We start from the raw sequence: 15,684 nt of genomic DNA on the forward strand, positions 1-15,684 counted from the left end.
CCTTTTTTGAAATGATCTGTACGAAATAATTTTAAGTCCATAAAAAAAAAAGAGAATTTAAGAAACAGGAATAAGAACCCTGTACGACTTAGCATGTTCTCAGATCTCTTATTCAACGTTTGATACCCTTTGCTCTATAGCAAGATTTAATTTTTTTTTTTCTTGAAAGTATATATATGACACTGTCAAATCAAGATGAGTTTACACTTCGAGATATACTTCGAGGAAAACTCAAAAAATACGAATTCACAATCGTTGAAAATGATGCGTTACTGGAAGAACAACAACCTAGAAAAAACAAATGTCCAGGATGTGATATGATGCAATTCGAAGAGAAACAATATTGAATTTAATTTCAATATTAAGAATCTAATAGAAGAAATTTGTCAAACAACCTGAACCATCTAATGTTACAAGACCTGTCCCAACACCTTGAAGACATGCAGCGACGAGCATTACACAACAAACCGTAAACGAAAATGATACACAGTTATAATTATAATTTGAAAAAAAGAAACCAGCGAATCGTAAACGAAACAAATAAATAAACACGAATAAGCTTTTGACGAGTTAATTTAAACATGAAGAATTTTAAGGAATCATGGTTTTAGCGGTAGCTGCGACCAAGTAAAAAATAAGTGGAGGCTCAGAGTAATTTTCAGTCAAAAGTTGCCGAAATAAAAGCTAGTAGCTTCTATATGAGAAGCTCTAGGCAAATATATTCGAAAACAATTGAAAATGTTACTAAGAAGAAAGGAAGTAAAAAGAATATAATAATTCATTGCAAACTAAGTTTAAGAATGAAACGGAGGAAGGTAAGTTCAGTGAACACAACGAACTATTAAATATGGTAGAACACTACCAAATCAACCTGTGACTTCACAGGCTTAAGCGGTTATCTCACTCTTCAATGTACTTAGTTTGCATCTCTTCCAAGTCAGTAGTTTGAAACTGCTAGCCTGTCCTGTTGATCCATTTTTCGGAATTATTGCAAAGATGGGTACTATCCGAAATGCCAAAGGAAGTTAGTTGCTCAACCATTGTCAGAGATGGTCAGTGAAAATACTCAGTATCTTCACTCTAAAAGCGAAAAGACGCATCTCTTTCTTCATAATTTCTACGAGGTATGAAAAAATTATATTTAGGCTATAAAAACTGCTAAAAGTTCCTCCATCATGGTTTCCCCTGACTTTGGCCTGGCCAGGCATAGGGCACCATCTTTTTGGTCATTATGAAAGGAAATCCTTATTAGGGTATGTCTCATAAAACATGTTATTTCTCAGTAAACAGAATTAAAAACGTCTTCTTTAATTTGGTGTTGTTAACATTTTTGGTCTTTTGTATATTTTTTTTTCTTTTTCGTTTTTTTACCGGTATAACAGTGGAATTAATGCAAGTCAAGCGTAAAATTCCTGACTAGTCAAATTGGCTATTAATTAAGTAAATTATAATTGCACTTTGCTCCCAACCAGTCCTTAAACCGTCCAAACAATATGGCTCTAATCTGATACATGTATTTAACAGAATCATTTAAAGTTGTTTTTAGAGATTTAGCCTCAGCCATGGCTTGTCTCCCTTACCTTTTATTAATTAATTCATTGAACCTTTCACTTTTGCTCAGACGGTTTAATTTCACGTTGATCTTTAGAATTGTTGCTTACATTTCATATAAATAGTTTCTAGATTTGATTAATTACAGCCTGTAGTGGTTTCTTACTTAATTTTTTACATGAATATCCATGCTTGAGATTTTTAAATTGATTTTTGAGATTTTCTTGGAGTAACTTAGAATATATACTTGTACTTAGAATATATAAGTACATAAATCTTGGACTGAAAACAGAAGTCAATCAATAATATTATGTTCCTTGTAGATAACCAAGTTGTATAATCTAATTTTAATGCAGGGGAAAAAATTGTTGAACATTCGAGTGTTTCATAAGCTAATCTCATCAAATCTACCAAGAGACAGTTCATTTTCCAGAAGAATTCACCTACTCTGCCAAATAAATAACCCAACCAATAGGTTTTGGCCACAAAGAATGTCACCAAAACTTATTACAAAGGCTGCAAGAGGCCTTAGAAATATAACAGTGCATTACTTGATAAACTGCTAGACTAGACGAAGGATTAAAAACAAAAGTGCAAACCTACAATCACTGTCTTTATTTGGATTTGTTCATACAAATCAAGAGAGTCGAAAAAGACTAGAGTAGAAAAAATTGTTACAAATTTAACTAGAAATCACAGCAGAAAAATGCCCCTGGGAAGAGAAAGAAAAATTATCAATTCTAATAGATTATGGGAAATGAACCATGTTCTTTTATTTGCTTCCAGAATGTGCTCGACCCAACTGATTGCTCTGGATTGTTTTATAAGTGTTTATATCCTCCGCTGCATCGCCATAAAGAAAAAAAGCTGGTTGACAAGCTATCTATATATCGAGATAAGGGGCTATAAGTACTTGGTCATTGCTCAATCATTTCAAAGGAAATAATGATTTTGTAAACATCAACTTTTACAGATTTGCAAGCTTATGGTTTATTGAAGGATGGATTAAAAAGCCTTTTTTTCTAATAGTAGTAATCATAAAGGGACTTTGTAATCATAAAGGGTCTCTCCCTACAATTGCAACTGCAATATCATCAGCATACAGAAAAAGCTCTGCTCCAAGTAAATTTACATGCTTATATCATGGCAATAAATTGAGAAGAGAAGTGGACTTAGAACAGTCCCTTGAAGGAGTTCAATTTCGTAAGCTTTTCTCTTAAACTCTTAGTAGGAGCCCCCTCCAGGAGGCCTGAAATTCCTTACACATCAAGAATTGGTGGATCCAATTTACCAGTAAGTCTGTTAAACCCAGTGCAGATAGCTTTCTGATTAGTTGTCCCATATCAACTCTATCAAATGCTGAGTCCATATCTAAAAATATTACATGGACTGCTTTTCCTTCATTGTAGCTTTGTTTTATTTTTTGCTCTAGTCTAACTAGGGCATCTGTGGTGATCCTTCTCGGGAGAAAGCCAAGCTGTTCAATTCTTTTGAGTATGCCGGTCCCTTTAGTGTTTTATAAAAGTTCTGGTGATTTTCTTAATCGCTATTTAAAGAAGAAACGGATCATAAATTCACTACACTAAAAGTAAACTTCACAAACACAATAAAAAAATGCTATAGAAAAATAAGAATAAGAAACAGACTACTAGCTACGCCTTTGGAATTGAAGCCAATTACTGTAATACTCTGCATAACTGGTTAAGAAATCCATTTATGTTTAGAGGCATTGCAAATGAATATGCCGTTACCCAGAAATTCCCAGTGCCAGTTAAATCTATTGCACCCACTTTCACCCAAACCCCCCATGGAGTATGTCAATCTTCATTATAAACACTGATTTCTCAAAGTGGACTATAGAACTTACCACCATTGTTTTAATACAATTACATATAAAAACTATTTCCAAACTTTTGTTGATGGGTCCAAAATGAACAAGAAAGTGGCAAGCGGAGCATTTATTCCAACCCATTAATATTGCTTTGGGTGAGAGATTACATGATAACGCGTCTGTAATGTCTGCTGAGTTAAATGATATAATCATGGCATTAGAGTTCCTCATGGTTAATGAATTTATGATTGTTAATTTAAAACATAGGATAATTTACTCTGACTCTTTATCATGCCTAGAGCTGCTTTCTTCAGTTTCTAAGTATAAGTTGGATATTGACACATTTAATTGTCTTAGGATTGTTGATAATCTCGCTTCAAGAGGTATAAGAACTTATTTCCAGTATATTCCAAGCCACTTGGGTATAATTGGTAACCGTAAAGCATATGAAATTGCAAAAATGCTTTAAATATAGACCAGCCAAGTGGGAGACCAATCCCCATTAGAGACATTTACTGCTGGGGACTGCCAGAGATACTGTTAAATAAGAGTAATCCGACCCTATCTTTCCAAGATTTATCATTGTATTTGGTCTGGCTCAAACGGGCTAAATTTTCAGGCGTTTTCATATCAGTTCCCTAATTCAAGTGTCAAAGTTTCCTCTTCCCCCCTTCGCAGGTCTCGCTACCTTACACATGAAAAAATTGAACATTGCCTATTTGACTGTAATTTACTGACTTCTGCATAGTATACCCGGCAACATAAAATGTTAGAATGCTTCAAATACCACAAAATCTCACTATCAGCCAAGCGTCTCGTTGACCATACCTGCACACAGAGCAGAGAACTCAATATATATTTTCTTATAATTCCACTCCTAGTATCAAAAGATTTACTGCAAGAAATGTGAGCAGATTCAAGTTAGATAAGGAAAAACCAACTCAGTAGCTCTGTCCATCTCACAGAGTGAGTCAAAAGGAAAAGGACTGAATTGTCTTCACTAATAAGCCCGCGACTCCTAAAAAGAAGAAGAAGAAAAAAATTCTGCTAATACACCAGCAACAAAATAAACATTGAGTCTCATGAATTGATGCTTGGGTACGATTGCATTTATCTTTCAAGTTTGGAGCTGTGGGTTCTGGGTGTAAAGTGTTCATGAATATTGTTGCTGGGCTTGTTGGCACCCATAAGCTCAATTCTTGGGGGGGGGGATTACCTGGACTAATCAGTACTTCCAATGCTGTATAATAGAAATCTCAAAACAAATCAAAAATATAAGACAGCATCATTCAGTCATGGGGGGCTGGAGCCCCCTCTGCTCCTTCCTATGGGCACCCATGGTTGGGTTTTAAAGTATGGCTAGTCTGTATGTGCTGGTAATTTTTAGTTTTTGAACTCTTGTTAAATGTCATTAATTTCAGCATAAATATGAGTTTACAACATAACTTAGCTATTATGTAAGTGAATATATTAGGCTACTTGATGCCTTTTTTTGGTAAAATTCTAGTCCATTGACTTCTTGCTATCTTGGAAAGTTGTTGGGCTAGAGAATTGAAACTTTCAGGGATGTGTCTACAGGCTAAAGTATATCTCGGGAAGTTATTTTGAGATCCCTAACTATACCCCTTCCCCCTCCTCTATATAACGCAGTTTTTTGTGTATTACAGCTTATATTTTGGTCAAATTTGATCCTATATTACTATTAAAAGTGTAAATCCTTGTTTACCTTAGGAAAATTCAACTTTTCACTGTTTTTTAAGCTACTATATTCCATAATTAGTTCACCTGCATTGAAAAACTATTATTACCTTTTTATGATATAGTTTAAAATGGAATGCAGGGATTTAAATGCATCCCCTGTTTGAAACTCTTATCTTTAAAAGACTTTTGACAGGGGTAATACAGATAAGACTTTGAACTTTTAAGGGGCTTCTCACTAAAAATTATGATTTGTTGCTACAATTGTGTAAGGTTTATGTTATATTTGTCAATAAAATTTATTTTGTAAATCACAACAGCATAGAGAAAGTCAATTTCTTCAAGAAGGCCCAATAATGATTCTTAGAAACCTGAAGAGAGGCAAAACAGAAATTTAGTGGGAAAAATAGCACAAGTCCTAAATACATGATTGACATAACTGTAACAGATATGCTCTCTTTGGGAGAGTTTTTTTTTTGGGGGGGGTTAATTTGAAAAAAATAGAAAGATGTATTTGTAACTTATGAATGGGTGATCAGATCTTAATGAAGTTTAATATTTAGAAAGATCTTGTGCTTCAGAGCTCTTATTTTAAATCCCAACCAGATCCAGTGACATTGAGGGGAGTTGGATAAGGAAACCAGAAATCTTGGAAGACGTGAAAATTGAGGTAACTTTATCTTTGAAATGGGTGGTCGAATCTTAATGAAACTTGATATATAGAAAGATCATATGTCTGAGATGCTTATACAGAAATTACTCTGTATATGAAAGGGGTTTTTCCTCCTCATTGCCCCACTTTTTATGCTAAAGTTTGACACTTTCTGTTAACTTTACTTTTAAAAATGGTAAAAAAAACTTTAGCATAAAGAGCGGGGGTGTTAGGAGGAAAAGGCCCTATCATATACGGGGTAACTTCTGTTCATTTTAAGTTTTAATGTTGCTCCTTACTTTCAGTTAAAAACACTTGTTTTTTTTTAATTTAATTTATACCATAGTTTTATAAATATATATTTAAAATTATCAAAATAAGCCCTTAATAAACATTAATTACAACACAGCTATCCAGAAAAGAAGTTTTACAAAGGAAAGTAAAGGACCATATTAAACTTAAGTCAAGCTTCAACACATTCCTATAATATTTAAAGCTCAATGTTTTGTGAGAAACCAGGAAAGGAAAATATATAATTAATGAAAAAAATCAAATAGTTGAGAAAATGAGAATTTTGTCAGCCAGTAGCAAAATATGAAGACAAAAATCAAGCAAATATTTCGACAAGGACCTCTGAATAATGGAAGTGTTTTCAAACAAAATGAAGTGGTGGGTGTTATTGTGCACATGTTGGGCCAAGGCAGGATCAAAATTCTCAGGCCTTGGGTGCAAACTATGACTTCCTTGATTGAAAATTTGTGTTTCAACAATCCCTTCTCCCAATTGTTGGTGTTTTACCAATATAGAAGATTTAGAAATGTTACACACCCTTTAAATTTTGAAAACTGGTATTTTTCACATTTCTAAATCTCTTTCATAGGGTGGTATCCAGGAAGTTTTCAAGGAGGAAGGGGTATTAATCATTTTTTTGAGGAATCTTTATAAAACAAAACTATGAAATGCATGAAAGACTTGTTTATATTCGTTTTGCTACGTTTTTAGGAGTCAGAGAAAGGTTTCGGATGGGGGGTACATACCCTTTAGCCCTCCTGGATACGGCTTGTTTTTTCCTAGCCTATTTGAATTTAATGAGAAAAGATTGTATTAATTTTCTCACAACCGCTTACATATTTACATTCTCATTAAAACAAACAGTCTTCTCAATATTTGAACTCCACATTAATTACTCTTAAATACTGGATAACACATGGAAAGGTAATTACAAGTGACATAACAATTCCCCCGGAAGCCAGAACAGCTTTCCAGGATCTGAAAGGAGCTTTTGATGAAGTTATAAGGTAATTTAGCATTCTTATTTTTAATATATTTGTGGAAAATTTATAATGACAGAAATGTCATTAAAGACTGCTTACAAATCCGTAAGTTGTTCATAAGTCTTCTTTGTGTTTGTTGAGTTGAGAGATCCCATCTAAGACAGTGTCAAATAACACAATTTAGGAGGTGTAAAATGCGTTTTGAAAATATGGTGGGGGGAGGGGGGATTTGTCGTTCTTTTTCAAAGAAAACACAAATAAAGGCATTTTCAATGAAATTATAAAAAAAAATCTAGAGGGGGATTATGAGGCGGTTCTAAGAATATGCAGGGCAAGTTTAACCTGCTGGAAAGAATAAATCATTATTCAAAGTTTCATTTATTCAAAAGTTTCATTTATCCAAACAACACTAGCAATATAAATAGTTGATTTATCGAAATATAATCCTTGACGAGCTGCCCGTCTTGATTTTTCATTTCATCAAAATATCCTTCTCTTTTATTTCTGCTATCAACTTGAATCAACTTCTTTCAATGGTAAATCAATTAACTGTTTAAAACCTCAAACATGTCACTCCTCTGTTACTCACATAAACTTCCTCATATTTATCATCCAAATATGCGGGGCAAGTTTAAACTGCTGGGAAGAATAAATCATTATTCAAAGTTTCATTGATTCAAAAAAAATGTATTGTTTCCACTTTTTGTTGAAATTATACCCGTTTTCTCTCTCTAGTATTTATAAGCTTATGCTATATTTCGATGTCTGGACTCCAGTTATATTTTAGCCTGATGAAGGGTTATAAAGCTCCGATATGAAATTCATGAAATAATGCATTCTCAATCTGACGGAATATTTTTTTTGAAATAATACTCTGCAAGATATCCTTCCATATGTTCTTCTCTTCTACCATAAGTGGGGATGTTATTTCTCACTTCCCTCCATGTCTGTTCTATATTTTGGGTATGGGCTCCTGTTGTAGGGTCAACAAAATTTAGGTCATGATTGACATGCAAATGCTGAAAGCCATGGTGGGCAGAAATTAGAACCTGCTATCTTTATTGTTCTCTGACTCTTAAAGCTCATGGGACGTAGGGAAATACATTTTGCTACTTCCCTAATTTCCACGAATTGGTTTTTTTTTTCAATGAAAAGCGGTTTTATTTTACATTTATCAGATAAACATCAAATCTGGTATGTAAGAGCAATACATTTTTTCAGTCTATAAACAACTTTGTTTGAAAATGAGCTGTAATAATTGCGAAATCGATTTATTTAATGGAATACTTCAATTTGCCACAGATGATGCAATTTTAGAACTGTATTATAACCATGGCATGTTATTGAGGAGCAAAGATTGCTCAATTTGTGGCCGGACTTGCGTTAAATCTGGAATTTATTTCCATTGCCAGAAAACCAGGCGTATATCCATTCGTGATGGCCGTGAGTTTGAAAGAAGAAAGTGTAATTTTAGAAAATCTATCTATCATAAAACGTGGCTGGAACGCTCACGCCTCACTCTACAACAGAATTTTCGGTTTTTGATCCTGTGGCTTCAGACTAATGCTTCAAGGGAGGAATTGATATTCAATAACAGCCCACCATGATTGACACGCAAATGCTGAAAGCCATGGTGGGCTAGGCAGTCATAGGCCCTCCAACAGTCACTGATTATTGTTGTACCTGGCAGGATTCTGTCACGTATTATTCGCAACAGCGTAGCACTACTTCTATTTGGCACAGCAACCATGAATGAATTTCCTGTAGATCGCTCTATACCACCAAATACCCAAACACCATCGACAATTCGACCACGATTGTACTTACGCTTGCCAAATTTTGCTTCATCTATCTCAACAATTATTCCTTCTCCCCCCAAACAAACAGTACTGGAGTGACAAGCGTAAATGCAAACCTCTCTACAGAACATACTCCAATCCACAATCGTTTGTTTAGAGATACCAACATTATTGAATATCAATTCCTCCCTTTAACGCAAGTCCGGCCACAAATTGAGCAATCTTTGCTCCTCAATAACATGCCATGGTTATAATACAGTTCTAAAATTGCATCATCTGTGGCAAATTGAAGTATTCCATTAAATAAATCGATTTCGCAATTATTACAGCTCATTTTCAAACAAAGTTGTTTATAGACTGAAAAAATGTATTGCTCTTACATACCAGATTTGATGTTTATCCGATAAATGTAAAATAAAACCGCTTTTCATTGAAAAAAAAATACCCAATTCGTGGAAATTAGGGAAGTAGCAAAATGTATTTCCCTACGTCCCATGAGCTTTAAGAGTCAGAGAAACATAAAGATAGCAGGTTCTAATTTCTGCCCACCATGGCTTTCAGCATTTGCGTGTCAATCATGACCTAAATTTTGTTGACCCTACAACAGGAGCCCATACCCAAAATATAGAACGGACATGGAGGGAAGTGAGAAATAACATCCCCACTTATGGTAGAAGAGAAGAACATATGGAAGGATATCTTGCAGAGTTTATTTTAAAAAAAATATTCCTTCAGATTGAGAATGCATTATTTCATGAATTTCATATTGGAGCTTTATAACCCTTCATCAGGCTAAAATATAACTGGAGTCCAGACATTGAAATATAGCATAAGCTTATAAATACTTGAGACAGAAAACGGGTATAATTTCAACAAAAAGTGGAAACAATACATTTTTTTGAATAAATGAAACTTTGAATAATAATTTATTTTTCCCAGCAGTTTAAACTTGCCCCGCAATATTTGGATGATAAATTTGAGGAAGTTTATGTGAGTAACAGAGGAGTGACATGTTTGAGGTTTAAACAGTTAATTGATTTACCATTGAAAGAAGTTGATTCAAGTTGATAGCAGAAATAAAAGAGAAGAATATTTTGATGAAATGAAAAATCAAGACGGGAGGCTCGTCAAGGATTATATTTCGATAAATCAACTATTTATATTGCTAGTGTTGTTTGGATAAATGAAACTTTTGAATAAATGAAACTTTGAATAATGATTTATTCTTTCCAGCAGTTTAAACTTGCCCCGCATATTCTTGGAACCGCCTCATAATCCCCCTCTAGATTTTTTTTTTTATAATTTCATTGAAAATGCCTTTATTTGTGTTTTCTTTGAAAAAGAACGACAAATCCCCCCTCCCCCCACCATATTTTCAAAACGCATTTTACACCTCCTAAATTGTGTTATTTGACACTGTCTTAGATGGGATCTCTCAACTCAACAAACACAAAGAAGACTTATGAACAACTTACGGATTTGTAAGCAGTCTTTAACGACATTTCCGTCATTATAAATTTTCCACAAATATATTAAAAATAAGAATGCTAAATTACCTTATAACTTCATCAAAAGCTCCTTTCAGATCCCGGAAAGCTGTTCTGGCTTCCGGGGGAATTGTTATGTCACTTGTAATTACCTTTCCATGTGTCATCCAGTATTTAAAAGAGTAATTAATGTGGAGTTCAAATATTGAGAAGACTGTTTGTTTTAATGAGAATGTAAATATGTAAGCAGTTGTGAGAAAATTAATACAATCTTTTCTCTTTAAATTCAAATAGGCTAGGAAAAAACAAGCCGTATCCAGGAGGGCTAAAGGGTATGTACCCCCCGTCCGAAACCTTTCCCTGACTCGCAAAAACGTAGCGAAACGAATATAAACAAGTCTTTCATGCGTTTCATAGTTTTTGTTTTATAAAGATTCCTCAAAAAAATGATTAATACCCCTTCCCCCTTGAAAATTTCCTGGATACCACCCTATGAAAGAGATTTAGAAATGTGAAAAATACCAGTTTTCAAAATTTAAGGGGTGTGTAACATTTCTAAATCTTCTATATTGGTAAAACGCCAACAATTGGGAGAAGGGATTGTTGAAACACAAATTTTCAATCAACGAAGTCATAGTTTGCACCCAAGGCCCGAGAATTTTGATTCTGCCTTGGCCCAACACGTGCACAATAACACTCACCACTTCATTTTGTTTGAAAACACTTCCATTATTCAGAGGTCCTTGTCGAAATATTTGCTTGATTTTCGTCTTCATATTTTGCTACTGGCTGACAAAATTCTCATTTTCTCAGCTATTTGATTTTTTTCATTAATTATATATTTTCCTTTCCTGGTTTCTCACAAAACATTGAGCTTTAAATATTATAGGAATGTGTTGAAGCTTGTCTTAAGTTTAATATGGTCCTTTACTTTCCTTTGTAAAACTTCTTTTCTGGGTAGCTGTGTTGTAATTAATGTTTATTAAGGGCTTATTTTGATAATTTTTAACATATATTTATAAAACTATGGTATAAATTAAATTTAAAAAAACAAGTGTTTTTAACTGAAAGTAAGGAGCAACATTAAAACTTAAAATGAACAGAAGTTACTCCGTATATGAAAGGGCCTTTTCCTCCTAGCACCCCGCTCTTTACGCTACAGTTTTTTACCATTTTAAAAAGTAAAGTTAACAGAAAGTGTCAAACTTTAGCGTAAAAAGCGGGGCGATGAGGAGGAAAAACCCCTTTCATATACAGAGTAATTTCTGTATAAGCATCCATATTAAGCATCTCAGACATATGATCTTTCTATATATCAAGTTTTATTAAGATCCGACCACCCATTTCGAAGATAAAGATACCTCAATTTTCACGTCTTCCAAGATTTCTGGTTTCCTCATCCAACTCCCCTCAATGTCACTGGATCTGGTTGGGATTTAAAATAAGAGCTCTGAAGCACAAGATCCTTCTAAATATCAAACTTCATTAAGATCTGATCACCCATTCGTAACTTACAAATACATCTTTTTTTTTTCAAATTAACCCCCCCCCCCAAAAAAAAAAAAAAAAACTCACCCAAAGAGAGCGTATCCGTTACAGTTACGTCAATCATGTATTTAGGACTTGTGCTATTTTTCCCACTAAATATCTGTTTCGCCTCTCTTCAGGTTTCTAAGAATCATTATTGGGCCTTCTTGAAGAAATTGACTTTTTCTATGCTGTTATGATTTACAAAATAAATTTTATTGACACATATAACATAAACCTTACGCAATTGTAGCAACAAATTATAATTTTGAGTAAGAACCCCCTTAAAAGTTCAAAGTCTTATCTGTATTACCCCTGTCAAAAGCCTTTTAAAGATAAGAGTTTCAAACAGGGGATGCGTTTAAATGCCTGCATTCCATTTTAAACTATATCATAAAAGGTAATAATTGTTTTTCAATGCAGGTGAACTAATTATGGAATATAGTAGCTTAAAAAACAGTGAAAAGTTGAATTTTCCTAAGGTAAGCAAGGATTTACACTTTTAATAGTAATATAGGATCAAATTTGACCAAAATATAAGCTGTAATGCACAAAAAACTGCGTTATATAGAGGAGGGGGAAGGGGTATAGTTAGGGATCTCAAAATAACTTCCCGGGATATACTTTAGCCTGTAGACACATCCCTGAAAGTTTCAATTCTCTAGCCCAACAACTTTCCAAGATAGCAAAAAGTCAATGGATTAGAATTTTACCCTTTTTTTAGGTCTGCTATTTCATGATTCAATAATTGCTTCTAGGTCAAAATCCATTTTGAGACCTTAAAGGGCATATAACAGTCTATAGTCACCAAAAGTGATGAAGTATTCTAGGCTACAAAAAAAACCTGGTAAAATTCTAGTTAATGAACTTCTTGCTGCCTCAGAAAGGGTTTAGCTTAGGAAAATAAAACTTTCAGAGGTGGGTCTAAGGGCTAAAGTATATCTCAGGAAGATATTTTGAAGTACCCACCCCCACTCCTTCTCCCTCTAGAGGGCCCTAAAATTTGCCTACATGACAGCTATTTTGACAAAACAATATTTTACCTTAATTTTCAGTTACTAGTTGCTTTTTCTCTGCCTTTAGTTCTGAAGATGCAATTCCTGTTATTTGAGTAGAATTTTGAGCCATATCAATGTTTTTTTTTTTAATTTAGGAAATGTATTTGCATATCTTTAAAACCTTATAAAATGGAATTGAGCAAAGTTATGAATCTGAAAACAATTTGGTTGTACTTCAATTAAGCAGAAGATCTATTTTGCAAGGTTTCACTTTTATAACACACATATTTTTAAAGGCCATCAAAGGTTAGGGCCCAATAGAGAAAGAAGGATTAGAGGTAGTTGCTTCAAAATACCTTCCCAGGACATACTTTATCCTGTAGATTCATCCCTGAAAATTTCATTTTCCTAACCTAAACCCTTTCTGAGATAGCAAGAAGTCAATTAACTAGAGTTTACCAAAAATCTGGCCAAGCAGAGGATAATGTCACTAATGGTTTGATTATTTGAAAAGGATTAAGAAATGGTAGTTTAATCATTATTGAGATAATTATACTATACCTATTTTTGACTATCAAGGAAAGGGGTTAGGTCAGGAATATGAAACTTTCATGGATAGGTCTACAGGCTAAAGTTTGTATGTCATGAGAAGATATTTTGAAGTACCTACCTCTACTCCTTCTGAACCTGAAATTTGCCTACATGACAGTTGTCTATACCTATTGAGATTTTGACAAAACAAGATATTACCTTAATTTTTAGTTATCAGTTTGTTTTTCTCTGGCTTTAACTCTGAAAATACAACTCCTGTTATTTGAATAGAATTCTTTCAAAACTTAAGAAATGTATCTGCATAGCCTCTCTCTAAAACCTTATAAATTGGGATTGAGCAAAGTTGTGAAGCTCAAAACAATTTTGTTCTACTTCATTGAAGTAGAAGATTTGTTTTGCAAGGTTTCACTTTCATAACACATAGATTTTTGAAGGTCACCAAAGTTCAGGGCCCTATTGAGGAAGAAGGGGTAGATGTAGGTAGGCTGGTAAAATTACTGCAGTTCATACAACTGGCTTAGCAATAAAGTGAACATGTCACTTGATGCCTTTTTCTGTGCTCTTTACAAATATAATAATTGCTTCTACCTAACCTCAAATTTAAGCACTTTTTAACCTAAACTAACCTTATTATAGATAATTTTAGCACTGCTAAAATGTAGTATTATTTTGTTAAAAACAGCACAGAGAAAACATAGTATATTTTGTCAAAAATGATGGATAACTTGTACTTTAGTTGAAAATTCATCATTTTTAAGAGCTTAAAAAGTGCTTAACTTTGAATTTGTAGCAGAAGCAACTATTATATTCAAAAAGAACATAAAAACAAAATTCATCAAGTGGTATGTTTGCTTTATTGGTAAGTCAGTTATATGAAATGTCATAATTTTTTGAAAATTATTCCCTTTTTAAGAGCTAAAAAAGTACTTAAATCTCAATTAAAGGTAGAACCAATTATTATATTTGTAAAGAGCATAAAAAAAGATGTCAAGTGGTATATTCACTTTATAGGAAAGCCATTTATATGAACTGCTATAATTTTATTGGTAGGCTACTTGAAAATACCTTCCCAGGACATACTTTAGCCCCTAGACCCATCCCTGAAAGTATCATTTTTCCCAACATAACCCCTTTCCAAGATATTCAAAAGTAGGCTAAAGTAGAACTTTCCCTTATTTATTTTCTTATTCTTAATAGTGTAAAACCTGGCCATGCTTTGTGTAAGTTTGGTCAACCACTTACTTACAGAGCTTTTATATCATAGAATCAGTATAAAATAAGGTTGCTTATCTTAAAAAATTAAGAAAGAAAAACAAATAGAGAATGAAACTAAAATCATGTTAAGAAAAAAGGATTTTCAGAAAACTGAAGGAAAACTTTTATCCTTGCTAAGTTTTTTGTATAACTATAGAATAAAGTCTCCAATTGGGAAAAAGTTTTTTACAAAACAGTTTTTGTAAAATACATTTTTTCTACTCCAGAAGACTTAATTTAAAGACTTTGGCTTGAAATGGGTTTTAGTATATATGTAAAAGATGTACAAATATAACTTGTTTGATTAGTAGTTTGAAATTATATCAGAAAAGGGCACAAAACTTTGCTTTTCTTAAATCAGAATCAGAAGTCCAGAATTTGTAAAACATTTATGTCCTACTTAAGATTGTTAGAAGTTTGTGACACCAGGGAGTTCAACATGTTTAATTAGTATTTTGGGTGGGATAGTGTCTAAGGAAACAAAAGGGGATTTCAAGAATTTTAAGAAGTTCATTTTAATAATATTTGACTTGGTAGAATTTACTTTCAGATGTAAATTCTTAGTTTTATCCAGTCCCAAAAATTGTAGAGGTATATGGACTATCATCCTTTCACCTCTTTGACTCCTTAATCAGAAAAATTAACCACTGGAACCACTAGACTCCTCCAGTCAGCAAGCAATGAGTGGACAGTACTATATCTATATATGAAAAAATAAGTTGTTTGTGTACATGTTTGTCAACTGTTGACTGATGTCATGTTTGTTTGTCGACTGACGTCATGTTTGTTGACTGTATATGACGTCATTAAGAAGAAACAGCTAATGAAGCTGCTCAAAGAGCTAATGCCAAAAGGCTTTGCAGCTAATAGAGAAAGTAAGAAAAGAGAGCATGCTGAGGAATCACAAAAACAGCATGAAAACAGGCTTGCAGCTAATAGAGAAAGTATGAAAAGAAAGTGTGCCAAGGAATCACAACAACAGCATGAAAACAGGCTTGCATCTCAAAGAGAAATCACCAAAAGAAAGCATGCTGAGGAATCACAAGAGCAACCTGAAACAA

At 33.5% G+C, this 15,684-nt stretch overlaps 1 protein-coding gene across 5 annotated transcripts in view; it reads left to right on the plus strand.

The window, feature by feature from the left end:
* Nucleotides 1-4,421: 4,421 nt before the first annotated feature.
* Nucleotides 4,422-15,684, plus strand: part of LOC136034052 (zinc finger protein OZF-like) — a 30,343-nt gene continuing 19,080 nt past the window's right edge. For 2 of the 5 annotated variants that reach the window (XM_065715148.1, XM_065715152.1), the window contains exon 1: nt 4,422-4,480. The gene's annotated coding sequence lies outside the window, so the exon portion shown is untranslated. Of the gene's footprint in view, nt 4,840-15,684 lie in introns of all 5 variants that reach the window. The other 3 variants (XM_065715150.1, XM_065715149.1, XM_065715151.1) reach the window with 3 other exon arrangements.

Source organism: Artemia franciscana, chromosome 12 (genome assembly GCF_032884065.1).
Source record: "Artemia franciscana chromosome 12, ASM3288406v1, whole genome shotgun sequence".
Taxonomy (NCBI): Eukaryota; Metazoa; Arthropoda; class Branchiopoda; order Anostraca; family Artemiidae; genus Artemia; species Artemia franciscana.